Below are 14,753 nucleotides of genomic sequence, written 5' to 3' on the forward strand. Positions count from 1 at the left end.
CTGTATTTGGAAACAAGCCTTTAAAGACGTGATTAAGTCAAACTGAGGCCCTTAGGATAGGGCCTGAATCCAGTATGACTAGTGTCCTTATAAATGGAGAAAAGGACATCTGGGATGCACACATAGAGCAGAGACCTTGTGAAGACATAGACAGGGAACGGATGGCTATCTACAAGCCAAGGAGAGAAACCTTGGGAGAAACCAAATCTGCAAACACCTTGATCTTGGACCTCTAGCATCCAGAGCTGTGAGAAAGAAACTTCTGTTGTTTAAGCCACCCAGAATGTGGCATTTTGTCACAGCAGCCCTAGCAAACTAATACAATAGCTCACCAGATGGGAGGAAAGATTTGCAATCTGATAAGGTCTTGTATCTAGAATATGTAAGGAGCTCTTACAACTCAATAATAAAAAGGCAAACAGTAAAAACCTTGGTCTGCGAGTAACTCGTTCTACGAGTGTTCTTCCAGATGGGCCAACATTTCTAACAAATTTTAACTTGATTAAACAATCGATGTCTTGCAATACAAGTAGTACCTGATGCCAAAAGTCACATGATCACAACTGAGCCAATGGTTCTTCTCTCCCTCTCCCTCCCTCCCCGTGGGATTCTGGGTGATTGTCTCTCATGCTCAGATGCTTGGTCTTAACGCCTCAGTGCTTGGCAGAAATCAGTGAGTTTTCAGAACGTTGGAAGGTGCCCACAACAGGCACTACTGTATTTTTTGTCACTTCAAAGCATCTAGGGACAGTCCTTTGCTTTCCCATACAAGAGTAAGCTTAGGAATGCTTTGCTTCATCCGGGGTCAGGCTGCCTGTGGATAGAAACCCTTTCCTCTGCTGCCTTATTGCCAGTTACGTTACATACAGTATATGACTGTGGTCAACATCCGTGCGAGTGTCTACGATGGCCCCCGTGCAGAAGATTCCGTTCAGCCAACAGACAGCAGTGATTCCATTAGTGATAGTGACAGTCGTCCTACACAATAACCCTCCTCTCTCTTGTCTCCCGCACACCAGCCAGGAAGGTTTTCAAAGGTAAGTACGGGTTAATTTGTTTATTTTTCTTTACATTTTGTATTTTCTTTGTTATTTTGTTTTATATTACAGTATCGTAATCATTTTTATATGAATATTTTTGGGTTGTGGAATGAATCATCTGAGTGTCCCTTATTTCTTCCAGGGAAATTTGCTTTGATATACAAGTGCTTTGGAATGCAAGCATGCTTCCAGAACAAGTTATGCTCGCAAACCGAGGGTTTGCTATAACTCGATTCAAAATTTGACAGAGAATCGGAATAGACATTTCTCCAAAGAAGATACAGAAGTGGCCCGTAAGTGCACGAAGACACGCTCAACGTCATTAGCCATCAAGGAAATGCAAATCAAACCTACGATGTGATCCCATTTGAAACTTAATAGGAAGGCTGTGATCGAAACGACAGGCAATAACAAGGGCTGGCAAGGAAGTGAAGAAATTAGACGCCTCATACATTGCTTGGAGAAATGTAAGATGGGGTCATTGCTTTCAAAAACGGCCCGCCAGTTGCTCAAAATGTTAAACGTAGAGTTACCAGATGATCCAGAAATTCTACTGGTAGCTACACAGCCGGGAGAAATAAAGGCATGCCTCCACACAAACCTGTGCACGAACCTTCACAGAGCATTCTGCACAACAGCGCCAAAGTGGAAACAGCCCACATGTCCATCGTCTGTTGGATGGGTAAATAAAATGCGATATATGTCCACACAATGCAGTATTACTTGGCGATCAAGAGGAACGAGGTACCGATACATACCACAACACGGACGCACCTCGAAAGAAGCCAGACACGAGACCCCAGGTTGTACGATTCTACTGGTAGGTAATGTCCAGAACAGGCAAATGTATAGAGACAGAAAGTAGATCAGTGGTTGTCTGGAAATGGGAGAGGGTTTGGGGGGCAAGGGGAGCATGATTGATCAAAGGCACTAGATTCTTTTGGGGGTGATTAACATACTAAAACCGATGCGGTGATGGCTGCCCAACTATGAATATACCAGAGCCCGCTGGATGGCACACTTTATTTTTTTTTAATCTTTTCAATGTTTGAGAGAGAGACAGAGTGTGTGCAGGGGAAGGGCAGAGAGAGAGAGAGAAAGACACAGACTCGGAAGCAGGCTCCAGGCTCTGAGCTGTCAACACAGAACCTGATGCGGGGCTCGAACTCACGAACCGTGAGATCATGACCTGAGCCGGTCGGATGCTTAACCGACTGAGCCATCCAGGCACCCCTGGATTGTATACTTTAAGTGGGTGAATTGTGTAGTATATGGATCGCAATAAAGTTTTCACCAAAAAAAAAAAAAAAAAAAAAGTTAAACTGGTCCCTTGAAAGCAACCAGAGGACTGTGTCTCCCAGCCTGTCCCCTGTCCCCAGGCACCAAAGCCCTGCTTTATATTTTGAGCTCACCTATGGTCTATGAGACATTAGGATACAGTCCAAGGCCAATGAACATTCTAATAGATGGCGGGAAATCTTTGAGGACCTAAAAATAAACGGATTGGCCCCAACATATAAAATCTGACACATCGGTGTTTACAAATACAGAATTAAATATCTACGTAACTTTCCACTAGTCAAGTGCAGCTCAAGTGAACTCACAGTTACATAATTACACAGGAGGTAGAACGGGGGCTCATTATATGGTTGTTATGAGGTAAAGCAAGGGGTCCAGAAGAAGAAAGGCCCAGAGGCTCCTGAGTCTGTGGGAAAAATGAGCTAATCCCACTCACAGGGATTCATTTTCGAGGTTATTTGAGCCACTGGTTCTTAGTACCAGCCGGTGGGCAGGTGCCGGGCTGGCTACATTCATTCATTCAACAAATACGTCCTGCGATGGCTGGCCCCCGGTGAGCCTTGCTGGGAGGCAGGTGCTGCTGGTGAAGGTGTCGGCAGGAGAGCAGGGAGTGCAGAGGGTGCAGCGTGGGCTCCGGGGAAAATGAGCCAGGGTGGTAGAAAGGCATGCTGGGTAAGCGTCCTGGCTCCACTGTGAACCTGTTGGGTGGTCATTTCCCCTTCCAGGGTGTCAGTTTCCTGGTCGGTAAAACTCCTTTTGTACAATACTCGCACGGGTTTGTGTGTGTGTGTGTTTTCCCACGTCCTCGTGCTTTTGAGGGAAGTGACCTTTCTTCGACCTCTTTTGTAAGCTTCCCAAAGAGCACGGTCAGAAATGTTTGCACACAGTGGGAGCCCCATAGAGGTGTGGAGGGAACACTAGATGTTCTCGGCTAGCAGGTGAGCTCCGTGCTGGGGATACTGTGAGTTTCAGGGTGACTGGGGGAGGGGGCGGACGGGATTTCATTTTTATATTCTGTTTACAGAGAATTCTCGTAACACGGTGCCTTTCGATCTTGGCGGTACGTTGGAATCACTGAGGGAGCGCTGGAAAGGATGGATGCCCCAGGCCACTTGAATCGGATTCTGGAGATGCGGCTCCTACTTTTAAACACACACTTATTGGGGTGGCTGGGTGGTTAAGTGTCCAACTTCAGCTCAGATCATGATCTCACAGTTTGTGAGTTCGAGCCCCGCATTAGGCCCTGTGCTGACAGCTCAGAGCCTGGAGCCTGACTTGGATTCTGTGTGTGTATGTGTGTCTCTCTATCCCTCCCCCATTCATGCTATCTCTCTCTCTCTCTCTCTCTCTCTCTCTCTCTCTCTCTCAAAAATAAACATTAAAAAAAAATAAACACACACGTATATACAGGGATCACAAAAACTCCCCAGGTGATTTGAAAATTCAATGTGCATCCTTGGGGCGCCTGGGTGGTTCAGTCGGTTAAGTGTTCAACTTTGGGTCAGGTCATGATCTCACAGTCTGTGAGTTCAAGACGTGCGTCGGGCTCTGTGCTGACAGCTCAGAGCCTGGAGCCTGCTTCGGATTCCGTGTCTCCCTCTTTCTGCTCCTCCCCCGCTCATGCTCTGTCTCTTTCAAAAATAAATAAACATTTAAAAAAAATTTTTTTTTAATGTGATGTGCATCCAGGCTAAGGATCACCACCTAAGTCTGTGTTTCTCAAAGTTCACAGAGCACAGAATTACCTAGGGCAAAGGGAGGAAGAGGGTGTTAAAACGCTGCTCCCCAGGCCTGTCTTTGGCAGTGCTTTTCCATTCTTTGGTGTAATACAGTCCTAGGAATATGCATTTTAACTGATCCCCAAAGAACAATAGGTCTTAGCTAATGCCTCCCGCTGCCAATGCCATAGTGATCTCCTTCTCCTGCAACTCTTACCTTGACTTAAGCAGGATTTCCCAAATTTCCTGAGTAAAAGAATCACCTGGGGCACTTATTAAAAATGCAGATGTCACCGTGTGGTCACCACTATAATGACAATTGAGGAAGCAAGGGTCATCAACGGATGCTAGAGCCACTGAGTAAAAATTTGCTGGATGACAGAATGTTCACATGGTTCAAATGACCACGTCCCAAATTATGTACTGATTTAAAAAGGGGGACATGCACCTTTACAATAGAGAGATCCAGAAGGCCCCACCTCAGCCCAGTGATGGAACACAGCCTCGCCAAGAATGGGACAGCCTGACATTGTGTGTGTGCCCTGATGTGATGCAATATGACGTACGCGTCACCTTCTATGGCATATTCTTGCCAAAAATACTTAACCTGATTTTAATCATGAGGAAAATTTAGACAAATCTAGAATGTGGGGCATTCCACCAGCCTGGACTCTCTTTTACAAAGTTAATTTTTTATTTAAAGGTGGGGAGCTATTCTAGATTAAGAGGGAATAAAGGGGCATCAAAGCGTGGACCTTGGTCGGATCCTGGATTGAGGAAGTGAAGGGCTACAAAAGAATTCTGTAGACTATAGAGAATTTAGCTCTTGTGTGTATATTAGATGCCATTACCGAAGCAACATTAATACTCTGAGATGCGATCACGGTGTTGTGGTCATGGAGGACGGCTCCTTCCCTCATTCTTCGGGGATGCCTGCCAAGGGGAGGGTGAATGAGGAAGAAAGAAAAGCCTAAATGTGCCAAAATGTTCACCATCGGTGAATCTAGGTGAAGGGTATTCAAGGGTTCCTTGTACTTCGCTTTCGATTTCTCTGCGAGTTTGATATTTTTCGAAATAACAAAATCTGGACACTGGCAAGGAATGCAGATCCCGGAGCCCCGTCCCTTGAAGGTTCGGATTCCGTGGGCCTGGAGTGAGGCCCAGGGTCTGTGGTTTTAAGGGGTGCCCAGGTGATTTTTCCCTGATGCAGGGCCTCGCCATCCCTGGAGGTTCCCCCCCCCCCCCTAACAGCACCCCCCCGTCCCCCACTGGCTGCCCTCCAGTTCCCCAACACCTTGCAGATACGGTACTCCCATCTCCTGGAACATCCTGTTCCCTCGTTCTCTGCTGAAACCCCACGCGTCTTTCGGGTCTCAGCCCAATGTCACCTCCTCAGTGAAGGCTTCCCGGAAGCCTCTCAGTTAAACCCCCTGGCCTTGGCTCTCATGGTCCCCGGGACCACAGCTATCATTTTACATCTCTTTGTCAGCATTGGATTCAGGTCTGCCTCTCCCGTTTGGACAGTGTGAGGGGTTGAATGGTGTTTCCCCCTCCACCCCCCCCCCTTCAAATGTGGGGAGGACCCTCAGGACCTCGGAATGTGACTGCATTTGGAGACAGGACCCGGCTGACACCTTGATCCCGGACTTCCATCCTTCAGCACTGTGGGAAAAGGAGTTTCTGCAGTTTAAGTCCCCAGTGTGTGTCTCCTGTCCTGTCCTGTCCTCTCCCAGCAGACAGATGGGTGGGGCGCGTCCCCCAGCAGGCGCCAGGTCTGTTTTGTCTGCAGGAGGAGCACAGGGAGGATGAAGGGATCCTGCTTCACAAGGTGTGGGAAGGGCTTACAGAGGCCCTGCCGCCGGTCCCAGCTCGCTCCGGGGTTCAATAAACAGCTCCCGGATGCGGCAACATTTTGGACAGCGGGCAGCTCCAGGTTTGTGTTTTGCTGTGGTCGCCGTGGTGGCCCTCAGCTCTGTGTCCATCTGGCCGCTGTCACTCTTTGCCTCTGGGGGAGGACAGAGACCACCCGGAGCAAACAAAGTCGTTCTCCACTCCTGAGTGGTAACACCCACGCTGGAAAGCCAAAGCGCTCGTCCTGGGTTACGCCTGGGACAAGAGAGGAAGGGTCTGGCGGAATGCTAGAAATCCAGGCTGGGCAGATGAAGCAGCGCTTATCCCCACACAGGAGGCTCGGCTTCTGCGTTCTTGAGCGAAGGCAAGCAAAACACCCGGGCGAGAAAGGTTGCCGGCCGGCAGAAAGGCAAAGCAAATCCTTCCTCTCAGGGAGGAACAGGCCAGGGATACGACACAGGAATCCCTTGGAGTGAGGGGGAACCCAACACCGGTACAGCCACTTTGAAGAGGACTTTTGCACTTGTTTGGAAAAGTTGGATATGCGTGTCCTGTGACCCAGAAACTCCACTTTTAGGAGGACCTGGCCTGGAGCAAGGCTCCCACCAGTGTAGGAAAAGAGGGGTCTAAGAATATTTATTGTAGTTTGATTTGTAATGGTAAAAGATGGGCAACATTCTGAATATCTACCGACAGGGGACTGGAGATCAATAAGCGAAGGGCTATTTTATTTATTAAAAAAAAATTTGTTTTATGTTTATTTATTTCTGAGACAGAGACAGAGCATGAGCAGGGGAGGGACAGAGAGAGGTGGAGACACAGAATCCGAAGCAGGCTCCAGGCTCCGAGCCGCCAGCACAGAGCCCGACGCGGGGCTCGAACTCACAAACCGTGAGATCATGACCTGAGCTGAAGTTGGTCGCTCAACCGACTGAGCCACCCAGGCGCCCCTACGAAGGGCTCTTTTATTATGATGGAATTCTAGACAACAGAGAAAATGAACTAAAATAGAGCTACCGGTGTCAACACAGACAAATGTAGAAAACAAAAATGTGAGTGAAAACGAAAGCAAGTTGCAAATGGATCCTTGCAATGTGATTCTTTTATATTTAAACACACAGCAGCAACCAGTTATGATACATACGCTCGCCGTAGAAGTGTGAAACAGTGGCCCCCGTAGATCTATTCTGCTCTGCACCGCTGTGGGCTAAGCCGTAGGGATTCCCTTGTTCTCTGGCTTCTCGTAGAGCTTAGCCAAAGGGAGGCACCAGCAGGTTTCGGAACACTGAAGAAACAAGGCCCTGTGATTTGCCTGTATCCCTCCCCTGAAGCCCAGGGCCTCCTTTGGGGGTCCTCTCCGTGCTTTGGTAATTGCTGACTCCCCTCGCCTCAGTCTTCCCATTCGTAAAATGGGGATGATAAAGATGCCTACTTTCTAAGTTCATTGTGTGGACCTGGTGAGCCCAGGTACTTGGCACAGTGCCCGCCAGGTTATAAACACTCAGAAAGTTAGCTTTTATTATCATCAGTCATCCTTTCTCTAGGCCTACAAGGAAGCACCGCCCTCTTTCTTACACATAAAAATCTCCTGGCTTCCTTTAACGTGACTTGAAATTTCAAAATACAAGTCTGCAAGGAATCTCTTCTCTGAAACCATGGGAACCAAATGTGCTCTGGAATTCAGGCTCTGGGGTTTACTAAATATAATGTGGTGCATATACTCGATATCGGTGATTCTCATACTTGAACATGAATCAGAATTACCCTTAGGGGTCGTTAAGGCACAGATGGCCAGACTCCATCCCAGAGTTTTTGACTCAGGTCTGGGGTGGGGCCTGAGAAGTTCCATGTTTGACAAGATCCCAGTTGATACTGATGCCGCTGGTCTGGGGACCACACTTGAGAACCAGTGCTATTAAATTTTTTTTTTTTTAACGTTTATTTATTTTTGAGACAGAGAGAGACAGAGCATGAATGGGGGAGGGGCAGAGAGAGAGGGAGACACAGAATCCGAAACAGGCTCCGGGCTCTGAGCTGTCAGCACAGAGCCGGACGCGGGGCTTGAACTCACGGACCGCGAGATCATGACCTGAGCCGAAGTTGGCCGCTTAACCGACTGAGCCACCCAGGTCCCCCAAGAGAACCAGTGCTATTATATAATACCCCTAGAGGGAATCTAGGGCAGCACCCCATAACCAAACACTAATATTTCTGCTGTGAAATGTCGGTGAGAGACGATGCATGGCCTCACGTCAGTTCAGATTGGGTCTAGCTATTGAGCGAGTTTTGCAAACTGATGGAAACCTTTCACTTTTCAGAGAATTTTGGATTTTAAAGGAAAGTTTAAGGGATTGGGGACTTGTAAATGAAATCTCATGACCAAAGACAAACGCATACAAGAAACAGTAGTGTTAGATTATGCTTTTTCATGTTTTTTTATTTATTTATTTATTTTGAGAGAGAGAGGGCGAGCTGGGGAGGGGCAGAGAGAGAGGGGGACAGAGGTTCCAAAGCGGGCTCTGCGCCGACAGCAACCAGCCAGATGCGGGGCCCGAAGTCACAAACCGTGAGATTATGACCTAAACCAAAGTCGGATGGTTCACCGACTGAGCCACCCAGGCACCCCCAGATTATGCTTTTTAAAACTACACTTGACCCTCCACCATCAGGGATTGTGAATGTCTGAATGAATGAGTGAGAATAAGCTGCTTGTGAGGGAGAACAGTAGGTCTCTCATTCTCTCTATTGGCCACCAGGTGGCAGCAACAGCTCTGCCTCAAGGCTGGGGAGAACATTGGATGGAGAGGGGCGATCCGTGCCTTTCCGTGAGAGAGCCAGGCTCACGGTAGCTGCTCTAGAAGAGCCTTTGGGAATTCATGGTGCTATGTAACTACCCCAAAACCTTAGTGGGGCAAACAACCATTTTATTATGCTCATAAATTGTGGATCTCAAATTTGAAAAGGGCACAGTAGGGACAGTTTGTCTCCGTTCCACATGTCTGGGGTGTCAGCTGGGAAGACTCAGGGGCTGGGGGTGACTCAACAGCTCAGAGCGGGAATCACCTGGAGGTGTCTTCCCTCACGTGTGTGACGTCCCTGCTGGGTGTCAGCTGGGACCTCAGCTAGGTCCGCAACAGGAACATCTACGTGGGGTCTCTCCATTCCTCGCAACATGGCAGCTTGCTTCAAGCGTGAATGTCTCCACCCAGCCTCAAGGGGAGGGAACACGGTCTGCCACGGGATGGGAGGAATGTCAAGGTCACTGTGGTCATTTGCTAGGGCCGCCATAACAAAATACCACAGACTGAACAGCTTAAACAATAAAAATCTACTTCCCATAGCTCTGGAGGCTAAAAGTCCAAGATGGAGGTGTCAGTGGGTTTGGTTTCTCCTGAGGCTTCTCTTCTTAGCTTGCAGTTGGCGGCCCTCTTGCTCTGTTCTCACATGGTCTTTCCTCTGTGTGCCCACCCCTGTGTCTCTGTGTGTCCACGTTTCCTCTTATAAGCACACCAGTCAAACTGGATTAGGGCCACCCTGATGCTTATTTATTTTGGAAGGAAAGAGCGACAGAGTGTGAGTGGGGGAGGGGCAGAGGGCGAGGGAGACCCAGAATCCGAAGCAGGCTCCAGGCTCTGAGCTGGCAGCACAGGGCCCGACTTGGGGCTCAAACTCACCAGCCGTGAGATCGTAACTTGAGCTGAAATCCAACGCTTAACCGAGCCACCTAGGCACCCCCTTAATCACATTTTTAAAGACCTTATCTCCACATTCTGAGATACTAGGGTTAGGGCTTCAACATATGAACTTGGGGGGACTCAATTCAGCCCATAACAGCCACACTGTCAGAAGAGCATGTGGGATGGGAGACAGTCCTACAGCCATCTTGGGAAAACACAATCTGCACGGCCCCCCCTCCTCTCATTGCACCAAAGGCTCCAAAGGCATCACAGTTTGTTAAGCACATCAGACTCAGCCTACCCCCGTGCCTTTGAACACACTGTTCTGCCTGCCCGGGATGCCCTCACCCACCCTGCTCTAATAGGCCACCCTCATTCACCCGTCCAGAGTCATTGCTCGTCCAAAACATTCATGACCTCTGTCCTGGGTCATCGCTGACCATCATTATCTTCACCACCTCTTGCCAGCCTGGCCACAACCACTGCCACTCATGGACCACTTCTTTGTGCCAAGCTAAGTTCTACTGGTCTCATTTAATCCTTAACCCTCGAGGTCAGTTTTATAGATGAAGAGGCCAAAGCAGAGAAGTCAGCAACCCAGAGCTATGAACAAGTAAATGGCAAAGTCAAGACTTGAACTCAGGTCTGCCTGCTCCAGAGCCTGTGTTTGTCACTTCTTACCCTCCGGGGCCTCTGATGGCCTCCTCTGTGCCACCCCCACTTTGGTTCAACCCTCCTATCAAAGCATCAACCCCTGCAATGATTCGGACTGCACCAGCTCTGGTCCCATCTGCTGGTCTTACCTGCTTATGCTCTGACTGCTCCAGGGACGGTCTCACCTGAGACTGTGAGGAGGCCGAGGGCCAAGCACGCCTTGCACGTTACATTGTCCATTACATTGTAATGCGGTCACATTGACTGTTCACCATGAACCACGTCTCTCAGTATTGACGCCTTTGTGTACCCCCTCCCACGTGGACTTGGGACTTGTCCCAGTGACTTGTTGTGGCCAGGGGGACATCAGCAAATGTGATGCGAGCAGGCGCTCCAGAAGCATGCGTGCACAAGCTTGGAACACTGCCACCTTGTGCACAAAACCGGAGTATACCTGAGGACGGGAGACCTTGGGCAGAGAATGACCCTGTCGCCCTACCTGTCCCAGGAATCCCAGCTAGGGGCTGGATTGCCCATGGTCATAGCCAGCGTGCATGTTTTTGTCTCAGATTTGCCTTCTTCACTGACCTCTCAACCTCAGGGACTGACTGTCTTTCCCCAAGTTCACACAGCCTGTGAGTGGAGGACTCAGAATTCCAGCCCAGGTCTGGCCATCTAGAAAGCTACAACAATAGCAGCAAGAATAACAATAATTAATAAATATCATAACAAAATACAAAATAAGTAAAATAAAATTTAAGTTAGGGGCGCCTGGGTGGCGCAGTCGGTTAAGCGTCCGACTTCAGCCAGGTCACGATCTCGCGGTCCATGAGTTCGAGCCCCGCGTCAGGCTCTGGGCTGATGGCTCGGAGCCTGGACCCTGTTTCCGATTCTGTGTCTCCCTCTCTCTCTGCCCCTCCCCCGTTCATGCTCTGTCTCTCTCTGTCCCAAAAATAAATAAAAAACGTTGAAAAAAAATATTTAAAAAAAAATCATGAAAATAAATAAGGAGTATAATAATAAATATGTTATTATTATAATTTTACTTTTTTGCTACAGTCCTCTACTTAGTATCAAGGACATTATAGATTTGAACCTTATCTGGTATATTTTTATCTCCATATTCTTGTTTATATTTTCAGGATAGCACACTGCTCTTTAATTAGAATAGCCATGATGTTGGGGCACCTGGGTGGCTCAGTCGGTTAAGTGTCCGACTTCGGCTCAGGACATGATCTCACTGTTCCTGAGTTCAAGCCCCGCATCGGGCTCTTTGCTGACAGCTCAGAGCCAGGGGCCTGCCTCGGATTCTGTGTCTCCCTCTCTCCCTGCCCCTTCCCTGCCCACGTTCTGTCTCTCTGTCTCTCTCTCAAAAATAAATAAAACATTAAAAAAAAAAAGCCACGATGTTGCCACCTTGCAGTCCACTTGTTTGTTCCATTATATTAATATAGTATTCTTCCTTTTTCCTTTCTTTAGTTCCTTTGTTCCAGGAACACAGTCTTGGGCTTGGTCTGTGCATGACCGTAGCAGGTATAAGCCAGGATCCGTGACATCCAATCCCAAAGCACTGCTGGAGTTAACGCAAGCACAGTACAGGCCCCAAAATGTTACAAAATAACCCAGCTTTTGTTTTTCAAATGCCATGAAAGGAAATGGCAGACACAAACTTCCCAGGAACACTTAACGCCTTGTTTCCCCCCTCGCCCCTACCTGCACACCTGCAGTCTTCCCAGTTCCCCTGTCTCTCTCGACCATCTCTTTCCTGTCCTGCTTCCTCAATTTCTCCCAGCCTCTGCAGTTCTGTCTCCCTCTCCCTGCTTCCTGGACTCTACATCACAAGGCTTAACTACCTGTTGCTCACACGACACTAGAGATGTCTGATTTTTTACATTTAAAAATCCAGGGGCGCCTGGGTTGGCTCAGTCAGTTAAGCATCTGACTCTCGGTTTTGGCTCCGGTCATGATCTCACGGTTTGTGGGTTCGAGCCCCGCACTGACAGCACGGAGCCTGCTGGGGATTCTCTGTCTCCCCTCTCTCGCTGCCTCTATCCCATTCGGGCTTTCTCCTTCTCTCCAAAGAAATTAATAAAAACTTAAAAAATGTATTTTTAAATAAAAGTAAAGTCCAACAGATTCTCACTCAGGTCCTGAGGACTAACAGGGGAGCGTTGTGGGGCTGGTGGCCACAGCATCACTAAACAAACATCACTGATACGAATCAATTCCATTCCTACATGCCGGCAACAATTAGGAAATAGCCTTTTTAAAAAAAAGATGCCATTTACGATAGCAATGAAATCTAGGAGGTGTCTAGGAATAATAAACCCACATAAGATCTTTATGGAGAAAATTAGAACACTGTAACTCCAGACAGTGAAGAATTAAATGTTCCAGACTTTAATAAAAGGTTCGCACGTGAAATAAATAGCATATACAAAACCCGTACGGAAAAGATATATATGTCCCATGTCAAACTAGGTAAAGGATATGAATGGGGAATGCTCAGAAGAAATATAGGTAAGCAGAAATCAAAGAGCTATTCACTAAAACCACAGTGAGATATAATGTACTGAGCATTAGAAAAAGATTTTAAAGTTATAAATATGCAGGATCTGTTGAAGTCTGGAAAATGGGTGGCTACCTGTAGAAAGAGTGTAAATTGGTATCATTTGGGACAGTGCTTTGAAGTACCAGTCGACATTTAAAACATCCTCTCATCCAGCAACTTCGTTTGCAGAGTGCATCCTTTCCGAATATGAGTGTGTGAGGGGATATTCACTGCAGCATGATCCGTAAGGGAATAAATTCAGAAACAGGGCTATTTAGGGGCGCCTGGGTGGCTCAGTCGGTTAAGTGTCTGACTTCGGCTCAGGTCATGCATGATCTTGTGTTCGTGAGTTCGAGCCCAATGTCGGGGTCTGTGCTGACAGCTCAGAGCCAGGAGCCTGCTTCGGATTCTGTGACTCCCTCTCTCTCTGCCCCTCCCCCGCTCCTACTCTGTGTCTTTCTGTCTCTCAAAAATAAATAAAGATTAAAAAAATTAAAAAAATAAATTTAGAAACAGAGCTATTCAAACGCCATTCAAAAGCAGAATCATTAAATAAATCGTGACATGAAATACCATGGAATACCGTTCAAATGTTCGAATGAATGAGCTGACTTCACAAACAATGTGCAGGAAATATATGAATAAAACTGGTGTCGTCCTACTGCATGACATGAAGACCGGAACAAAGGAAAAAGGCACTTTTCCATTTGGGGCTAGAAGAGTCAATAAAGGAAAGATACCGTCTTCCATTTCTTGCTCTGTAATTTTAATGGGATGCAAATAAATGTTCCAACAGGATTTTTCTGGAACTTCACAAACTGATTCCAAGGATCATGCAGGAAAAAAAAAATTTTTTTGAAGTCCTTAAAAAAACAGAGAGAATTCTGGGGAGACAAACTCTGTTGCATTTTAAAGTGTGCAACAAGGTAAGAGTACGAGTTCATTATGAATTCAGGAACAGACAGAGAGATGGATAGAGCAGATGAGTGAGTCTGGGAGTAAACCACAAAATATAAGGTCATTTAATAAATAATGAAGGTGGCATTTAAATCAGTGGAGAAAAGACAGATTACTTAATAAATATTGTTGGTACAATTGGCTGGTTATCCGAAAAGTAATTCAGCTGGAGTCCTACCATAAACCTCCCAACAGCAATTCCAACTGGATAAATAAATCATGATACATGCGTGCAGTAAAATACTCCAGAGCAACGGGCATGAGCGAACCACAGCTACATGCAACAGGGATGGGTCTCAAATTTTTATTTAATGCTTATTTTTGAGAGAGTATGAGCCGGGGAGGGGCAGGAAGAGAAGGGGACAGAAGTTCTGAAGCAGGCTCCATGCCGACAGCAGTGAGCCCGATGCGGGGCTCGAACACACGAACCGTGAGATCGTGTCCTAAGCCGAAGCCCGACACTCAACTGACTGAGCCACCCAGGTGCCCCACAACAGGGATGCGTCTTAAAGACCATGTTTAGGGATGCACAATTAGGTGGCAAAACTATAGAGAGCACAAAAAAGAATATGTTAGAAGTTGATACAGTGGTTTCTTACCAAGGGAAAAGGGCAGATTTTGATCAGGAAAGATCATATTGGGGGTTTCCGGGGAGGGGCATGGACACCAATGTTCAGTTTCTTGACCACCAGGATTATACAGGTGCTCATTTTCTAACAAGTTGTTAAGTTATATACATTTATATTGTATGCCATTATGTTTTTTTACATTAAAAGGTTTAAAAGAACTAAATATATGGAAAGAACACATAAGATTTTTCTTTCATTACCTCAGAGTAAAGCTTTTCTAAAGATGAGATAAAACCCAAAAGCAATTTTAAAAGATTGCTTGATTTGAGACCATAAAGAATTATGCATGGAAAAATACCTCAACAAAAGTCAAATGACAAACACCCATTACAGGAAAATGTTTGCAATTCTTACCACATTTCTTAGTATAAAAGGCC

This window comes from Panthera uncia, assembly GCF_023721935.1.
Source record: "Panthera uncia isolate 11264 chromosome A3 unlocalized genomic scaffold, Puncia_PCG_1.0 HiC_scaffold_11, whole genome shotgun sequence".
Taxonomy (NCBI): domain Eukaryota; kingdom Metazoa; phylum Chordata; class Mammalia; order Carnivora; family Felidae; genus Panthera; species Panthera uncia.